Source organism: Bidens hawaiensis, unplaced genomic scaffold (genome assembly GCF_021521415.1).
Source record: "Bidens hawaiensis isolate Kalapana, Puna unplaced genomic scaffold, B.hawaiensis_p1.1 tig00015188_1, whole genome shotgun sequence".
In the NCBI taxonomy this organism is placed as follows: Eukaryota; Viridiplantae; Streptophyta; class Magnoliopsida; order Asterales; family Asteraceae; genus Bidens; species Bidens hawaiensis.
In genome coordinates this window covers 84,529-105,059 of record NW_027492346.1, presented here as the reverse complement: position 1 = coordinate 105,059, position 20,531 = coordinate 84,529, and the positions used below count along the sequence as shown (strand labels likewise).

At 38.0% G+C, this 20,531-nt stretch overlaps 2 pseudogenes; both read right to left on the bottom strand.

The window, feature by feature from the left end:
- Positions 1–3,306: 3,306 nt before the first annotated feature.
- On the bottom strand, positions 3,307–6,274 carry LOC143548483 (putative receptor-like protein kinase At5g61350 pseudogene; annotated as a pseudogene).
- Positions 6,275–8,555: 2,281 nt separating this feature from the next.
- LOC143548508 (putative xyloglucan 6-xylosyltransferase 5 pseudogene) lies at positions 8,556–10,923 on the bottom strand (annotated as a pseudogene).
- Positions 10,924–20,531: the final 9,608 nt, after the last annotated feature.

The window sequence follows — 20,531 nt, the reverse complement described above, 5'->3', positions numbered from 1 at the left end:
CATACAAATAAAAATTGTACATCGTTTTCTATTCAGTCTTGTAACTATCTTTCTACATAAATTTAATCCAGAAGAGAGTTTTCAACTCACTCTCACCCTGTGATTTCAATCCAAAAAAAAATCCCAATCACAAAAAAAAAAATAAATAAAAATAAAAAAAATAATCATTCAAAAAAGATATTTTGCCTAGAACTTTACCAATGCAACACATCATCATCTTCTGCATTAATCTTGCCTGATTCTTGATCAATAATATTCCGATCATAAGCTATTTTGCAGCTTTTGAAGAACACACATCCAACTATGACATCAATTATGATAAGAACAGAATACATATAAGCAATTAATAATCCCTCTAATACCATACTTGATGCGGGCTTATAAACCCCGGAATCGGAATAAGCCTTTATTATCCGGAACTGGAATAGGAATTCAATTCCGGCCAACACCATGTTTACTGGAAGCGATAACGAGAGCGCGATAGACGTTCTTCCTCTTATTAATACACAAGACTTGAGAATGTACATGATCCCACCTCTCAATTCCATTCCGGAGAGATTAGAGCCATGTTGCATGTGATCAACGTATTTGCTATGACTACGGAATACGCAATTCCGCTTATGATGGTAAGGAATAACGAGGGGATATGAAGCTTTTCTAAGAAGTTGAAAGCAATGAAAAGAACCCAAAAGCAAGTGGCATTTGCGGAGATGATTACAAGTGTGTTCCAAAGTTGTGTTTGGAGGATGGAATTGAAGATTCCGGTGAAAGAAGACCGGTCAACGGTGTTGACTGATTGGATAATGAAAGTTTTTGCTAGTAGGAGGGAGGAAAGGGAAAAGGGTAGGACTAGAATGGAACTGGAAATAGTTTGGGAGAGTTTGAGGGTGAGAATGGAACAGAATTCCGATTCCTGAGGGAATCCAGCCGCGTTGAAAAGCGACTGGAGATGGGGATGAAATGAGAGGAAGTCAGGGAGGAGGGTGGAGGAGAGGAGGATTGAGAAGGAGAACGGGAGGGCGAAAATGGCAGCCACGGTGAAGTAATTGTAGCTTTTGAGAAATGTGTGAATTGATGTTCGGATGATTTTGACGGTGGTTTCCATCGGATTTGGAAGTAGAGATCTCGGACGACCGTACCAGAAAAGATGGGTGAGAATATTGGGGTTGATATGGAGGGAGTTGGGTGCAGTAGATGAGTGCATGGGCCACCAACTATAAGCTAACTAATCCCATGTAAGTTTGAATGATATATAATTGTTACTCAATTAATATATTAATTTGACTTTATTTATTTGTAATATAAAACACTAGAGAAGGGGAACTTTTAACTAACTTAAATGGAATAATTAAGGAATAAAAAGATTTATTTATAAGATAAAGTGGAAGTGTAGGTTGCTTGGTGATGAAAAGAGGTTGATGTGTCGTAGGTTTGAGTGGCGTAGGATGAGGAGTTCCATCATTATAATATTCTCAAGCTTTCTTCGTGGGGAAAATACATAAAGATGAAAGGGATGATTAAAAGTTTGTTTATGAAACGATCGTATAGCTCGATTAAAAAAAACGTGTCGAAAGTTAGGCTTGTGTACTATTCGACCATTGTACGAGGGCCGGTTGAGATGGGGAGAAGGATGTAAATGATTACTTATGAAAAGTTACTAGTCGAAACCCGAGTGATGCTTATTGTTGTTTCGACCGTGACACCAATGAAAAAAAATGTGACAATGAAGACAAAACACTTAAATTAAAATTGAAAAATATTACAAATTGTAATTTACTAAAAAAAAATAAATAAGCTATCAACTCCTATAAAATTAACAAAATAAATTATTAGTCGCTTTAACCGGTAACTCAAACAGGGTCGTCGCCTCATCAGTTGGGTTGGGCGGTAGGTGCCGGTTTGGTTGACCTGGTTTAACTTTATTAACGTGTTGGGGCCGTTGGGTTACAAATTTGTGGTAGACCAGATTCAATTCAACTGTGAGCTAAGATTTTGAGCTATTAACCATTGGGCTACACTTCTTTTTGGGCCGATCATATTTAAGCTATTAGTGAATAATAGTGATTGTTGCAGTGTTCTATTTTTGAAATCAATATTTTAAACTTCCAGATTAAGCTAGATAAAATTATGGTTCCAAAACTTGTTTAAATTTAGATAACGTAAGCAACTCTTGGTTACCATAACAAATACAAAAACAACGATAACATGCTACTGGATCTAGAAGTCCTATAAAATTTTTTAATAATGAACTAAAAAAGTAGTAGAGTACACACTCGTTTGTAAATTCTTAATTTCTTATCTCATTCACCGGTGGCGGTGGCCTCAGTGTTCAAGGGGTCACACCTCCATAGCATGAGTTCAGGTGAGGTTACACTCCCTTGGCGTGGGTTTGGGGGCAAGGGGGCAATGCCGCGAGGAAGCTCCATTTGGAAAAATAATTTGTTACCTTAATGAACTGCTATTGGATGTTGATTTAGATCTACATGATTGTGGAAAATTGCTAGAAAATAGATAATTAGTTACAGGGCCGGCTCCGAAAAGAGTAAAAAAATTTTGGGTCAAAGACGAACTTTTTTTGGGCCTTAAGTAAAAGAAACATTTTGTTGGGTTTAAAAAATTTAATTATAAATGAGCTTATTTGATTATGATTTAAGTTGTGTAAAATTTTTTGTATAAAAATAAGCTTAAAATTGTTTCAAGTAAAACTAGAACCCACAACCTTTTGGTTAGATATTATATCCTTTTACCATTAGACCAAGCTAGTGGTTATGTAAATGTGTTGAAACATTGATTATACATGTGGTTTTGATAAAAATACATATAATTTTTTTTTGAAATAAAAAATTTTCGAGCCTGTGTCGGGCCTGTGGTTGTCGACTACCCTGCCATGCCTCAAAGACGGCCCTGATTAGTTATAGTCGATTATAAAGGTAATCATAGGTAGTAAGTTACTTGATATATGACAATGTGATTCTTTAGTTGAAAATGGTTATACAGTTATCAACTACTAACTAAAATGTTGTGATGGTTCGTTTTTATATAAGGAAGGTCTTTGATATAATTCATACGTTGTTTTCACAACTAATCTATATATTCATTCATTCATTCCCGGTTATAACTCATACGCCTATATATAATACGAATTCTAAAGCCTACAATGCAACTCTACAACCTACAATATAGGCCAAGATTCAAATACATTCATCAGAATTTAAGTTCATTATTAGAGAACAAATTAGCAGAAACTGTTCAGAATCCTTATGACAATTAGAAATTAGAATTCATCAACATTGTAACAAAAAAAATGGTAAAAAACACAATTTAATCAAACAATATTAAACAACAAAAGACTGAATCTTGATTCATCTTCCTTCAATATCTTCCATCTTAGAGAACAAAGGAGACCCCATGACCACACCTGAATCATCATTTATAAGAATACTAACATCACTCTCATTATTCATCTTCTTCTTCTCATCATCTTTCTTCACATTTTCATAATCCACCATCTTCGCCTTCTTCGCCTTGCATGCATCATCTTCTTCCGGTGGATCAAGCTGCAAAGATGCATCTTGAAGTTGCAAAGCAAACTCCAAGTTCCATAACACATCTCCCATTGAAGGCCTATCAACTCCGTACTCCGCTAAACACTTCTCTGCTGCTTCAACATATTTAGCCAATGATTCCGAGCTTATAGTTTTCGCGATTTTAGGATCCACAATTGTGTCAATAACACCCTTTCTTTGTTTTTGCATTGCCCATTCGGCTAAATTCACTTGTTCTCGTGGTAATGTAGGGTCGAGAGCCGGTCTAGCGCATAATATCTCGAAAAGAACAACACCAAATGAATAAACGTCGGATTTTTCAGTTAATTGTTGCCTTCGGAAATACTCTGGATCAAGATAACCAAAACTACCTTTGACTGCAGTGCTGACATGTGTTTGGTCTAGTGTGGGCCCGGTTTTTGATAACCCGAAATCAGATACTTTGGCGACAAAATTTTCATCTAGAAGAATGTTTGTGGTTTTGACATCCCGGTGGATTATTCCCTGGGATGATCCACCGGTATGCAGGTAGTGCAGCCCACGGGCTGCACCAATGCTAATCTCTAGACGTTGGCGCCATGATAATAAAGGGAGGGCGGGTTTGGATCCGTAAAGGTGGTCACGAAGCGGGCCGTTTGCCATGTACTCGTAAACAAGGATCATTTCATTGTTTTCATCACAATAGCCGATTAATGACACGAGATGACGGTGTCGAAGCTTGGATAGTAACTCGATTTCGGTTTGGAATTCATTGATTCCTTGTGATGACTTCGGGTTTCCTCGTTTTATAGCGAGTTTCTTTCCGGGTTCTACCTCACCTATATAAACTTTCCCGAACCCGCCAACGCCTATCACCACACTTTCATCGAAGTTCTTGGTTGCGTCCCGAAGCTCATTGAAACCAAAAGACCGACCTAATCCGACTTTTGAAAACATAACACTCGAATACCCGTTTTTGCTCTTGCTTTTACTCGACAACAAATTACTACAACTCGCGTTAATGGGAAGAAACCACGACGTGAAACTATTTCCGCCTTCTTCAAATCCCCTAGCCTTGTTCTTTCTCCGAACAAGGCTAACAATAAGCACCAAAATCATAATACCACCAATGGCAACGCCAGCTGCCTCAGCAACAGTCCTGGTAACTCTCTTGGACCCACCAGGACTGTTGCTGCCAGATGAGAAAACCCCATCTAAACTCCCAACAGAGTTACTCATCTTCATGACCTCCAACCCATTCAGTATGGCGTTGGGGATCGTGGTTTCAAGATCCGATGGTCCAACCTGGACCCGTATCACACCGTTTCGGACACTAGACGCGTTTACCACAAAATCTTTGTAGTAAGCAACGGCTAGTTCGGAAGTGAGAGCCGATAAATCAAGCCTCGACACCCCGATCAACCCGTTAACATACACATTAAAGTACAAAGAGTTCAAGCTAGCACTCACAATATCACAAAAATGTAGCCTGACCAAGTAATTAAACCCGGGATCAATGTTCATCTCCCATGTGAGATTAAAATTAGGGACCGAGACACCTGAATCCGCCATGGAAGCCGCGGTTGAGTAAACCTGATTCGGAGCAATCAAGGGAGTGGCGCCGCCTGCCGGATAATTAACAACACTAGGATCAACAGACACCACTTTATCCCCTTGTGGAAACACCATGCATCCATTATTATCACTCACCCAAGTTCTTGACAACGTGTCGTTTTTCGGAGTCACCGTTGGTCCTCCAACATTAACTCTATGCACAACTTGAAGGTTGTAAGCTGTCACTCCAATGAAAACTCCTGGAGGAGACATGGCGGTCGCAGTATCAGGAACAAGCTCGTTTGGGGCCGAAACAAACTCAATAGCATTAACAAAGGCGAACGATTTCTTTAACGGTGAGAAAATTAACGAAAAGTCTTCGGACGTTACGTTAATGAGGTACTCTTTGAAATGAGAATTATGAGAATTCTCTGTGCATGAAAAGTCATGCAGAAGTACTAACCCGTCAGCTGTTTTCACAGTGAAAACAGCTGACGTCAGGTTGTACTCCTGGTGGGGGATGGGGTGGAAATAAAGGCGGATGAAATGATGCCCCGGTTGGAATACAAGAAACTTGTAAACGGATTCGCTATCGAATATTCTTGCGGTTTTGTATAAAGGAAGAGAAGTGTTTCCCGGGAGGGAGTTTGAGGTGGCGAATATGTTTTCGCCGGTGGATAGGAAAGAAACGGATTGTGAGTCGGATTTAAAAGTCCGTCCGTCGTCGAGGATGGTGTTTTGTGGCGATCCACAGTCGATAAGGTAGTTGTCGGGTGGGGCGTAACTTGCATTGATGGAAATGGAAATAGAGTACAAAATGATTAATAGTAATTTGATTGAGGAAGTTGGTAGCTTGTTTCCGCCTCCCATTGTCGCGGTGGTGGCGGTCGGTGACGGTGGTGGGAGGAGGAAGAACAAGAGTATGGGGTTGAATGACGAAATTAGTTAAGAAATGTTGGTGTTGGAAGCATGTTTAGGAGGAATGTGAACGACGTGCAATGTTGTAGTGTGTTTAATATACTATCATAAGTCATAAGGAGACTTTTGTTTCGTATAACTTTATTAATATTAATTCAAGTGGTTATATATAAACTAAGATTCATCATTTGTTTCCTCCTTGTTATAAGGAATTAAGAATTCGTTGCTACAAAAATATATGAATGACTTTTGATCAACTTTAAAATCTTTGGACATGTGAATGTGGCCCCTAGTGATCAATTGATTTTATGATGTGACTATGTGAGAGTGGTACATTAAGTTGCATAGAAAGTGGCTTGTTTGAAGGAAGTTGTGTTTTAAGAAATGTATATGATAATTATAACAATAATTAACTACCAACTAATTATCGAATGAAGTCCAAACCGCGTATCCAGCTATCACAATATTTTTTTAGTTACTTTTGCAATCCAATTATTTAAGTTGATTAAAATATATATCTAAAAGGTTCACAATATTCATACTTCTTTTCATAAGTACCTTCTATTTCATTACCAAATTGCCTTAATATGTGTTGATCAATGGTTCAAATTTCCTTTTACATTTCTTAAAATTATAACCGTTTTTATTTGATCTCTCTCATGTTTTTTACATAATTAGTTTTAAGTAAAATACGATGAACCACAACATTTATATGTAATGTTTGTGTTTCTCATATGTAGTGAGAGAGGGAAAGAGATGTTATACTACACGGCTAGCGACCGATCCATTAATACGTCGATGGTTGCGGGTTCCAGACGATTCTTTTGATTGCTTATGTTTAAGATCATGGTCATCTACATATGAATGAGGAAAAAAAACAAAAAATAGTTGCAAAACCAAAACTTAGTAGCTTTTTTTTGTCCATTTGTTCACCGAAAAGCTGAATGCATTTGTTGTGTTTTTTTCAATGATTTGGAGGATATCATAATCTGGATTTTTGAGAAAGTTGACTTATGTAGATTCTGCTTAATCAAAGGCTGACTTTTTTGTAATAGCTTGTAAGTTGTCATAATTTAGACGTATATTTTATACTACCCTTAATCATTTCAACATTCGATGTCATAAAACATGATCCCAACGTCCCTAGCATTTTCTCAAGAGAAAAGTCAAACAAAAAATATTGTATACATCCGGTGAAAAGGTCATATTATTATTATTATTATTATTATTATTATTATTATTAATTAGATAGTTAATGGAGTAACAATACCAAAGAAATAAGGTCCATGGAGACAAGGTTTTCCTTCTAGATTACACAAACAGTTGATTTGATGGTCTTCCAATGGTCTCTTTAAAATTTTGGTAAAAAGTAAATAAGTAATGACAATTTAGATATGAACACTCGGAAGTTAAGAGTTCATATCTTAGCATGTAAAGTTGGTTACATATATCCTACTTAATATTTTGGTCAGCTATTGGCTGCTAGACTAGAGTAATGAATATGCCTTCAGTCAGGACAAAAGTCCTTGTATTGAGATTCAGCTTAATTTGCCAAAACATAATTTGAACAGTTTCATTAAGTGTTGACATTATTATGTTCTAACAGTATCCAGCAAATCTAAACATTTGATAAGCTATAGCTTTTTTATTTTGGCTTATGCTTATATTTTAAAGAACCTTATAGCTTATTTTCTATTATTTGATAAGCTATTTTTAAGTGTTTGGATTAGCTTATATTCTACAAGTTAATTATGTGTCTTAATAAGTTGTTAAATCCATTATTCTTTAATTTGTTGAGTAATAAGTTGCTTCAATAAGAGTAATCCATCACCATTTGAGGGCAAATGAGTAACATACAACCTTATACAAATAAGTTTCTTCAAATAAGCTAAAAAACCATCTTTATATAAGCTTCTTCAAATGAGCTTATATAAGCTCATAAGCATAAGCTTTAAAAGCTAAACCAAACACTAAGTTCATCTTATTTTATAAAAGAAAAGCTAAAAAAGCTATAAGCTTTGTTAAAAAAGCTAGGCCAAACACCCCCATAATTATCTTGATGTGAAAATCAGTTATGAAGTTGTCTGCTGTCTATTTAAGCCAATATTCCAAGTGAACCATATGTTCGACCCCTGTATTAAATTGTAATATCTTCGGTTTTTTATGTTTGTAACTACGTGTAGAAAACTTTTTTATTATACTTGAGCAGCTCTTGATTAACAGTCTGAACATTTGAAATTTATCTCAATATCGCGTTTCTAAAACTTTTGCGTTTCGCTGCACACATTTTGTTCTTATGTCAAATGGAAAGATAGACGAAATTCACTAGTGTTTATTTTTATTGACCAAAACATGACACAAAAATAATCAAATTTTGAGTTAGCATATTTACCCCATTCATAGAACATACCGTGTCAGAATTTACCTGTTTAATCAAATGGGTTGTGTTCGGGCTGACCTATTTAACTCATTTAGTTAAACAGATCAACCCGAACATGACTGGTTTAGAGACAAAAATGATTTTAACCTTTTATTTTCAGAACCAACATCCAATCATCCAATGTATGTAACAAAACTAATCAAATAAAGAAAAATTAATGCAAATATGCAATATACCAATAAATAAGCAACTATTAAGGATTTCACAGTAACCTTTTAACAAAAAAATCTACCTTGCTTTGACCCAATTCAAATACAGTGGCAATAAAATCAACTATAACTTGTTTAAAACTCAAAACCCATTATAAAAAAAAAAACACTAAAGATCATCATCCCCTCTTGCCAACAATCCAACTTCACTTCAGTTGCTAGTAGTAGCTTGACCCGAATGCCGAATATCAAACTGATCTACATACTCCAACGGGTTCACCGTCTCATTTCTAATCCTCTTAATTTTCGGGCTCAAAAGTCCCCTATGCCTGAACCCGTACAGCTTCAAAACCTGGTTATCAGCAAAATTAAACGCCCGTTCCATACTACTTAAACACCTCTGAACCGGGTAATCCCCGTAACTCCCACACGGTTTACACCCGACAAAATGCGTCACAAACGGCCATCTTTCATCACCCAAACCCGGATGATACTTCTCCATCATTTCCTCGTACCGGTCCACCAACCCGGCCCAATACCCGTGAAGAAAATAAGAATTCTCGATAAACACCTTCTTCATCCACTCGGGTTTCGTAATCAACAAATAAATTAAAGCCGATTGATCATCGGCTTCAAACGCAGGCCGCCCTTTCAAATTAGCCGTCAAAATCTTCCCGGCCTCTTCACGAACCGGGCCTTTCGGGCCCATTGGAGCCCAATCATCAAGCAAATCCAAAGACCACTGACAGTTTCTAAACAAGAAACTCCCGGTGTTCAAAGCGATCCACGACTTCTGCTCAAATAACAAATCCGGGTACCCGTGAATAATTAAGTTATGCTCCTTGTACTTGGACAACGGAAGCTCAAACACCATATCTGTAAACAATGCATCACTATCCATCCACCAAATCCACTCGACCTCTGGGTGCGACAACATCAACCTCCGAATCAACGGCAGTTTCGCCCAATAACCCGACAACTCCTTATCCAAATGAGCCATATTATACACAATTTCAATACCATGAATCCTACAGTAATCAATCTTATTCTTGATAGATTTCAACAAGTAATGATCACCTATAGCATTATCACAAGGGCTCGGTGGAGACCCGGTTACGAGCAAGATTCGAGCTTTACCGTTAACAATATTCGGAAAATCTTGATTCTGATTAAGCCAAAGACTCCTCTCCTCATCCCAATTTGAGATCTTTGCACCAAGGGTATAAGTGTCAATAAGATTTATAGTGGATTGATTCTGCAAATCTTCCGGGTCATCCGGATCTTTATCGGATCGGATCTCTGCCAGGATCCGGTTAGTCTCTTCAATCATTGCTTGGTTTTCAAGGTCATTATCAGAAGAGAGTGATCCAAAGCCAATAGTGCCACGTAGGACAAGAATTGTGACTAGCCCACAGAGGATTGTGATCTTGATGTTGTTTAGGGTTTTGTGGATCTGGCGGTTGCCGCCGCGAAGGAGTGACCGGTTGCTCCGGCTGCCGCCGTTGGCGGCGGTGGAAGTGGGTAGAGTGGCAGAGCCTCTCTTTTGAGCTCCTTCTTGACCCATAATAATATTAATAATAATATTTAATTATTGATTTCTGCAAAATACCCAATTCTTGAAATGGGTTTTTAAGATCTTGATGTGGGTGTTAAGATTATGGGTTAAAAATTGAATCTTGCATAATTAAGAATCAATTTCTTGTGATTCTTGAAGTGGGTTTTGGAGATCTTGATGTGGGTGTTAAGATTATGGGTTAAAATTGAATCTTGCATAATTAAGAATCAATTTCTTGTGATTCTTGAAGTGGGTTTTGGAGATCTTGATGTGGGTGTTAAGATTTTGGGTTAAAAAGTGAATCTTGCATAATTAAGATGTGGTTTTTTGAAATTCTTGATAAGGGTTTTGGAGATCTTGATGTGGGTAAGGAGATTATAATGTTAAAAATTGAATTTGAATATTGCAAAATCAAGATTCAAGAATTGGAAAATAATAATAATAATTTAGAACGTGGGTGAGAGTAGGATGATGTGTGAAATAAGGGCACCGACTGCTTATTATTGTATGTGTGTGAGTGCGTGTAAATGGAAACTACTGGGCGGTAAGACAATGAAGAGACTTTGAAGATTTTTGGGGAAATATTATATATATAAAAAAGTTGTAATAAAATGCAGGTTTATGGGAGTGGATAAAAGGTGTTGATGGGGTGGAATTGGAATGTTAAGCGCGTAAAAGGTTGATGCTTTGTAGCTTCTTGTTAAACCTAACTGGTGTTTGATTATGGTTTAACAACAGCTGTCAGATTGAGATTGAGGGTGAACTACAATGTGATACGACAATTGTATATATGCATACAAAAGGTTTTAAATTATAGTAACATCTTATCTTAAGACGTTGCTATTTTTATGCGTCTATTTGTAAATAGAAAAATATTAAACAAATTATTTTAAAAAATAAAGGATTTTATACACCAATTTACTAGAAATCTTTTATATATATTAAAAATTTTAACACCCGTATTTGATTTAAAAAAATTTTAAATATATTACAGTGATGTTCTACTATTTTTACGATACATATATTGTTGCTACAACAAAGATAAAACCAATGATAGTGAATGGACTGGTTAGGCTAACAAGCTTCAAGGGTTCAGGTTAACCTAACGCAGGTCGTGGTGTCCCTCTACGTTTGCAAAACGTAGAAGGAGGTTCACTAGTTAGTTGTTTGCTGTTATAGATCACCGAAGATCAAGAACCGTGATGTTTGGAATCGGTTTTAGGATGATGTTCTTGGTGAAGCTATGAAGTTATTGAAGTAAGAAAGAAATAAGCTAAGAGCATATTTCTCAAGGAAGAAGAGAAAATTAGGGAGATGCTGTTATCTGCCCAAATCTGTTGTTTCTTGTTTGTGACTAAGCATCTCTTATATAGGTGAAGAGATGTAAGCCTTTTAGTCCAGTTAACTAAACTAGTTAGCCTCTTGTTTGCATAGAGAGTTGACCTTTATGGGCGGGAAGGTTTGGATCGTTGGTCCATAGTTAAAATAATAATACTTTATCTGAGCATGTCCTTTGGTTAGAGGGGACAAGGATGTGAACAGTGATTTGACATCGTACTGTAGCACGTGGGTACTTGTTTACATAAGTTTGGGCGGGAAATAAAGCTTTTAACCTTTTAACCCTTTTAGCGTTAATGCGTTTCAGTCATTTTATTATTTCCTTGGGCTACCCCCGTCATCAGCCCCCCAAGTCAGAGGTGTTTGGGGAGTAGGCTCAAGGGCTTCTGACTTTTGCACACATTTTGTTTATTGCTTAAAGGCTTCAAGGCTTGTAGGCTACGAAGCTTTGTTCAGTTTTGGTTATTTTTTGAATTATTGATGTGACAGTTGATGTGATTGTAACTGTCAGATTGCGGTTTCCAATAACTGCTTTTTCATTAATAGTTATCAATGGGATAACTATTCATTTTCTACCAGATTTCTTTAACAATTTTCACCATAAACACCTTCAAGTTTTGTTCAATCCATTACCAGGTTAGTTTCGATCCTTCACTTTTCTTCAAAATTATGGTTGCCAAAAAGGATCTTTCGATCAGTTTTTCCCGATTAACCCAAGAAGAGGTTGAATCGTTTTGCATTGAGTGGGGGATAGGGTTAAAGTATAAACCGATTGCTCCGCCGGTCGATTCTTCAATCGATCGTTGTCCGGCGGGTTTTATTGCTCTATATTGCCGTCATTTCGAGTTTTCTAATCTCCGACACCCTTTTTCGGTTTTTGTTCTTAATATTTTGGAATATTATCTTATATCATTCGGTCAAATCCATCCTCTAGGGCTTGCTAGGGTGTTGCATTTTGAGGTTTTGTATAGAGCCCTAGGTTATGACCCTTCTTTGTTGAATTTTCGCCGTTTCTTTCGCTTAGCAAAAAATGGTGATTGGTACACATTCGAACACACTAAGGTCGATACATGTTTGGTTTCCTCGGCGGTTACAACCCTTGGTTCTAGGAAGGACCGTTTTTTCTTTGTTTCTGATTCTATCCTTCCGTTCAAGCCTGTTTGGAGACAACCCGAGGCTGTTCTCAATGAACTAGAACCAGCCGAGTCGGAGTTGAATGAGGCGTTTTTGAAATCGATTAGGGAATGTCCGTCACGTTTTCGTCCTTTCCCCGAACACCTTCTTGTGTTGTTAGGAATTAGCAAACTTTGGGATAAGCCTAATCGGGATCCTGTGCTTATGAGGGATAATAAGGGTATGCATTTGTTTGTACCGTATTTGCTTTGTTTCGTTGGTACGTTTGCTAATTATTTTTCTTTGTGTTTTGTAGTTATGTCTGCCTTAGACTTTTTGAAAAGCGATGACACTTCGGATGTTGGGTTTACTGATGTTGCTGCTGTTGTTGGGGAGGATTCGGTTGTTCGAGGGAAAGAGGGTCGATTCGAGGATGCTGAGTATGCTGTGGTTGCAAATGTTAAAGGGTTCACCAAGACCGCTGTTCCAAAATCTTCCACTCGTCGTTCCACACGTCGTTTGTTAAAGTCTGTTGCCACCTCATCCTCTCATGAGCCAGTTGAGGCTAGTGATGACATTCAAGTTTCTGAAGACCAAGGTCCAACTGTGGAGGTTGAGAAGGAACAGGGGTTGGTGGTTTCTAAGAAGAGGAAATCTGTTGGGAAGAAAGCTGCCATGTCTGTGGTTCAAGGGTTGGATGGCGATGCTGTTTATGTGCCAGGGTGGAGTGTCAAGGTCGGGGATAGTTTCAAGGATCCCGAAGTTTGTGCTGATGCTTTAGCCCAATTTGCTCTTCCGGGGGTTCGTGATACTATCTCCAAGATGGAAGATGATTTCTTGTTGTCCAGGTTGATCTTGAACTCTTGCAATGTTTCTGCCCTTTTGGCAGAAGGTGTTACTCGGTTTCGAAAAGGGATGGAGGAGTATGAGGAGTTCATGAAGAAGAAGGTGAAGATGAAAGCCTCTATGGCGGCCATGAAGAAAGAAGTTGAAGGTTATTCAGAGAAGGAGAAAATGCATGTGAAAAAGATTGAAGAGTTGTCTCGTGGCCATGCTATTGAGATGGCAGGGTTGAAGAAAGCTATGGAAGCTGACAGGGCTAGGTTGGATGCTGACCGTGAAGCCTTTGAGGTGCAGAGGAGAGCCTTCGAGATGGAGAAGGAAGGCTTGAAGGCTTCGGTTACCCAAACTTCTGATTACAACAAGTGGTTGATTGAGCATGGGTTTCAGCAGGTTGTATCTTACTTGCTTCATTCTAAAGAGTTTAACTCGGTGCTGGGCGATGTTTACACGAAGCTGCTAGGCCATGGGAAGCATTTGGGTTTTATTGCAGGCTTCCATCATCACGAAACCAGTCAGCCTATGGAGCAGTCCCCCTTGTTCAACCCTGAAGCTTACAAGCTTTTCACCGGTTCAGTTAATGCGATGGAAAGGCTCACTTACCCTTATGTGGGTGAAGTTTCGTCATGCAATGGTAAGCCTCTTTCAGTTTTGCAGTGTCACACCCCGACGAAAGGCGGAACATGCCGGGGTGCAACGTGATTGGACAAATACACAAGACACTATTTAAAGTGACAATATTTAATCAACTCATTTTATTTCAACAAATCAATAAACAACACATCTCGTCCACACAAACAAGTTGAATACAAGTAGCAATTATGTTGTTCGTTTTACTAATATCCTAATAGTCTTGGTAACGTTTTCATCAAGTCCTCGAGTCAACAAAAGTCAAACCTGTAACATTTCATAAAATAAAGTTTGTCAACACAAAGGTTGGTGAGCAATTCATAAGTTTGAGAATATAAGTATATAGTAATAAAAAGCCACAAAACTTGTATACAAAATGATAAATAAAAGCAACAACTTGAATAAACTGACAATCGCTAATAGCATTACGTTAGCGCCACCTAGCTACAAGGGGTTGCCAAGTAGTCTAGGATTTAATAGAATATCGTTAATTGCATTACGTTAATGACACCTTGCTACAAGGGGATGCCAAGTAGTCTAGGATTTATAGATTCAACCAACCGAAAGCGATAAACACATAGACGTATATCATAGAACACCAAATCAAGCAAGTATTTAAGTAATGTATACAATCACGTTTGTGGGTTTAAGATTCAAGTAAATAAAGCATTTAGTTTGATAAGTATGAAATGTCACCCCAAAACGGAAGATGGAAAAAGGGGTATGAAAGTACTCACCTCAATTGATGAACCGAGAAATAAATAGATAAATAAATGAAGCTCGAACGGTATACGAACAGATCCGACTTGAAACGATAAACACCTTAGCTAAAATAAATAATGTAATATACATTAATGAACTTGAAACCATAATGAAACTATATTTGAAACATTGGACGGGAAGGTTCGGTTGTTTATCGGGTTACCGGTTAGTTTGTTAATGATTAGAGACTCGTACTTAATTGATAATTTAAAATAAAATGATATTATTGATAATAATTTTAGAACATGTTATATATATCTAGATATATAAGATAATGACGAATATAATATATAATAATACTCCAAATTAAGAATTATTGTTAAAACTAATAGTAGTAGTAGTAATAATAAATATAATAATTATTACTTTCTTGTTGAATATGTTATTAATAGATTTATTTGTTTTAATAATAAAAATAATTATTATCATACTAATTATATGTGCCATATTAATAAAAACTAATACTTGTAACGTTTTAATAATAGTAGTATTAGTGATAAAAAGATATAACTCGAGTGACAATGACGCTAAACGACAACTAGGCCCGACATGGGTTTCGGTTCGATAAAACAAATGGGTAAAATTAACAATATTAGGTTTTAATAATATTCCTTAATAATCATAGTAATAAAGATAATAATGATCATAATAATGACAATCTATTATTATGAAAAATAATGATAACAGTAATAGTTTTGTTAAACGATGATAATAATGATAATAATAATATTAGCAATGAATACATATAATAACCAGTTAAACAAAATAATACTAATAATAATCTTTATATAGTAATGTTAATATTAATAGTAATACAATTTTTTTAAATATAAAAATAACACCGAAACCGGTCTAGGATTAGACTCGAACCCGAGACCTCTAGTTTAACAATTAACGTACAAACCAAAACGAAAACAAGATGACGATTGTTAATTAAACCCGTAAGAACTTAATATATCTATTACCCGACTACTCATCTTTTCCCGAAATCAAATTAATTCCATACCAAACCAACTCGTTTCAACGTATAAAACCAAATATAAAACCGATTATTAACAAGTTTAAATATGAAATTTGGTATATGAAATTTAATAACACCAACACCCAAATTATATACATTTTTCGTGTTCACGAGTCGTGGCTCGATACCGGGAATGAAATGAAGATGCGAGGGTCGTCGGAGGCGATTTCCGGTCGCCGGAAAAACAAAGGCAGAGAGAGAGCCGAGAGAGATAGAGACTGTGAGAGAGAGGCCGAGAGAGATAGAGACTGTGAGAGAGAGAGAGAGAGAGTCCGGCGAGAGAGAGATGAGAGAGGAGAGGGAGACGGACGGCGACACACCGCCGGCCGGTTTTTCCGGTCACCGGAAAAACGTGGGCTGTTAGGACTGTCGAAAAACCGAGGGGCTTGGTGGGGGGGGGGGGGTTATCGGGCCGTCGGAGGAGCCGAGAAGGAAAGAAAGGTAAGTGGTGGTGCGGCTGGAGGTGGGTGGTTGGAGATGGCAGCGGCAGCGTCCGGAAATCGGCAGGGGGTTTGGGGGTGGCGGTTGGGTGATGTTGTAAGGATGAATTATGGTTAGGGTTTTATATATACGCTTACATAATTACAGAAAATACCCTCCAAGTTTCAGTTATGTATTATATGAGTTTAAAGGTTTCCAAAGCTTGTAACGAGTTTACGAAAGTCATTTTAAACCCTTTATGTTTTTCTCAACAACTTTATATTATGACAAACATCATTTTATTCAATATCGAAGTCTATATTAATATTATATAATAACTAAATAAGGTTCTAAGAATGTTGAATCGGTTTTACAAAAATAAAAGTTTACAAAACTAATATAACTCGAGACCTGAATTTGACGAATGTCACATGCAGGGCTTGAAACCAGCCGGCCTTGATGAGAAGGTTGCTAAAAAGGTGCTTGATTTCTGGTCCAAAAAACGTTCCCGTTCCGGTGATAGTGAGTAGACTTTATCTGGGGGAAGCGACGGATCTCATTTGGCAAGCCTCGAAGGCTCGGCTGTTGCTGATGTTGTCCCACAAGTCAAGAAGTCCAAGAAGGCTAAGGGTGGTAAGGCTAGTACCTCAAAGCCTGTTTCTGATGTTTAAGTACCTGATTCGTAGCTTTCTTAGCACTTTTAAAACAATATTATGTAATCTTAAACAATGTAGGTTTGGCATGGAACTCTTAAAGTTTCTGCCTTGTGGTTGTGTTTGGCCTTTACGGCCCTTTGAAAATTTTCTTGGGTGTAACATCACGTAAAATTCGGGCAAAAAATGTCAAAATTCCAAAGTCGAGGGACCAGTTCTGCCAATTTCCAAACTACAAGGACTAAAGTGTAAATTCTGATTTCCTGACCTATCGCGGTACGCGATGGGCCAGAGGAGACACCCATCGCGTACCGCGATGGGGATGTCTGACACACGTGACACGTGTGCCACGTGGCACACGGTGGCAGCGTCTGCCGCCACGTGGCAGCACGTCCGCCACGTGTCTCCACGTGTAAGCGGTGCCTGCCATGTGTCGACACATGGCAGGTCTAGGCACTGACTCAGCAAGCCTACATCGCGGTACGCGATAGGCTTGCCAAGTGACCCATCGCGTACCGCGATGGGGTCCGAGATCAGCGCTATAAATAGCGAGCTCCGGCTCTTCCCATTTGCACACCAAAAACACACACTTTACTCTCTCACTAGCTTCTCTCTCTACCTCGTAAAGCGTGCCCACGATCCACCTCGAAATCCGTGCCCCGAAACCCCGTTTTCCGTGCCTAGTACCTCGTTATTCGTGCCACGTCCCGACGACGTTCCAAACTAGAAGAAGGTGATGCCCGACATCCTGACTACTACCTCGAAGTACGTGCCAAGAAGTATTGGTGCCTCGAGAAACGTGCCAAGTGTGTAAGGAAGTGTTGATCAAGTGAAAGTTGAAAATCGAGTAGTGTCGGAGTGCTGCCCAAGTGTCTAGGTTATTTCTAAGCCGACAAAGGTAGGCATAATGCCCGACCAAAATAATAATAAAATATTATAACGGCTTAATACCCGAGTCGATATTATTCTCGATAAACAAATAAATGAATAACAAAGAAAATAAAGAAAGAGAAATAAAATATATATGAGTATATCTATGTGTATAAATATTCTTTGTTATAAAATATATTATTTAAGTATAATGAGTATACTTAAATAATAAAGAAAAGAATACGTTTCTTAAAGAAGAAGAAACGTCGGGTTTTTATAAATAAACTAAATGTTTATAAAGATTACTTTTTAACTAAAGGTTTTAAAGTAAAAGAGATAATGAACTAAAGGTTTATCGAGATAAATAAGACTAGAGGTCTTAAAGCCGGGACGTGTATCCGACTAATGAATGTTATACTCGTACTATAGGTGCTAGATAGTGAAGGAAAGACTAACGGATGGTGTTGGAAGCCGATCCCATTGAAAAGGTGAATACACCCCACTTATACAAACTTGTTTTCAAACAAACAAATGTATTATGTGTAAAACTTTACATGAGACTTCGTGTCTCTAAAAACATTATAAATAAGAGTATAAGCCAACCCTCAGGCTATGGTATACGTTTGTCTGGATCCTTACATATGTGGAATGCGGTGGGCACATCGCACCACGCTTGGTCACGACCTCCAGCCACGATGGGCCGGACCTAAGTTACATCCGAGTGAGGAATGGCCATATGTATATTTATGGTACCTAAGTTATGTCATAAACGCTGCGGTGTTTCGCTGAGGTGACCTAGTGCAGAGACTCGAGTTTATGATGATTATTTTAACTTGATTATTCCAAAGCCAAGATGGGCCGAGACTTACGTGGTCTCGAGGGGTAATTAAGTAAAGAAAATATTTTAGCATCAGCATATTCACCAGCATTCGTTGCTAACGTATTTTAATAACATTTTGCAGGTAATCAAGATTAGAGCTTGAAGGACGAAGAAGCTCTAGAATTCGATGGCTCGGATAATTTTGTGTAAATATTAAAACATGGTGGTTTTGTAAACTATAAACAAGTAAATACTAAACGAGACTTTTGTCTTGTCTTTTGTAATGTAAATATTTTATATTATCGATCCTTTGTTTTTATAAAGTCTTCCGCTAAAACCCGTAACTCTGATTTATTTACAAATATGGTACCAACTATGGATCACACTCCTAGGCCTAGAATGGGGGTGTGACATTGGGAATCCTTGTGATTTCCTCGTTTTAGCCTTAATTGGCTTATTTTGTATGAATGCTATTTAGCTATGGCCTTGGAATGGCCTTGTTTATGAACTATGATGTTCTATGTATTTGTGTGTTGGTTGCTTGTCTTGTTAGTTTGATGTGATTTTAGCTAACTTTCCTTAAGAAGTTTTAGTCTTACAGTCACTTTTAGCTTCAAGGCTTCATTAGGTGAAAAGCACATATTGGCTATCCTTTATATCACTACTTAGTGTATGTTTTTGTTTTCGTAAACTGTTTTGAAGTTTAAGGAACGAATTGGTGTAGGCTGTTCAAACCTGTCTATGAGACAAGTTTTGGTTGAAAAAGTTTTCTAAGTCTCATGGAGTCGAATTGATATAGGTACTCACCCCTTATATAGGTCCATTTAACCCTTGAACCTATTGAGCGATGTGGCCTGGGAGCTCATCCCCTTACACGGCCCTTGCCATGGAGTGTCTTGCTAGGTTCTCAACCTGATTATAGGATAGTAAAGACAAGATATGACAAAAAGTTTATCATTCATTCAAGAGGTTGTTGTTTCACAAAAAGGAGAATCGTACATCTCTTGAAATACATTTTTACATTTTGACTAGGCATGGAACCTTTTAAGGGTTTTGCCGTTCCAGTGTCTTGGAAGCTTTTTGCCTTCTGTGTCGGCCAGTTTGTAGGATCCACCCTTGTGAGCTTCAAGGATTGTATATGGTCCTTCCCACTTTGGGCCAAGTTTTCCTTGGTTTTCTTTTTTGCTGGCCTCGTTGTTTCGAAGTACAAGGTCTCCAGGCTTGAAGCGTTCATGCTTCACTCTAGCATTGTAATAAGCTTCCATTTTTTGCTTGTACTTAGCCTCTTGAATTGCGGCTTGATCACGAATTTCTTCAAGGAGTTGCAAATTCAACATGGTCTCATTGTTGTTTGATTCGAGGTCCATGTTGAGTGTTCTTTGAGTCACAACTCCGACTTCGGTTGGGATTACAGCTTCCGATCCGAACACTAGGCTATAAGGCGTTCGTTTGTGGCTTGTCTTTTCGGTTGTTCTTATTGCCCATAGAACGTTTGGGAGTTCTTCAAGCCAATTGTTGTTGTGCCTTCCCAGCCTTGTTTTGATTCCTTCAACGATGGTTCTGTTTGTTCTTTCAACTTGGCCGTTGGATTGTGGGTATGCAACTGAGCTGAACACTTGAGTGATTCTGAATTCTTTGCACCATGTGCTAAAAGGCTTCTCAGCAAATTGTTTCCTATTATCCGTGACCAGCACTCCTGGCAGCCCATAACGGCAAATGATGGTTTCCCATATGAAGTCAATGACTTGTTTGCCCGTTATTTTTGCAAGTGGTTTGATTTCAGGCCACTTGGTGAAGTAGTCCACGGCTACTAACAAAAATTTTACCCCACCCTTGGCTGGTGGGAATAGACCAAAAATATCCATTCCCCATTTGTGAAAGGGCCAAGCTGAGGAGATGGGGACTAGATCGTGTTTAGGGCTTT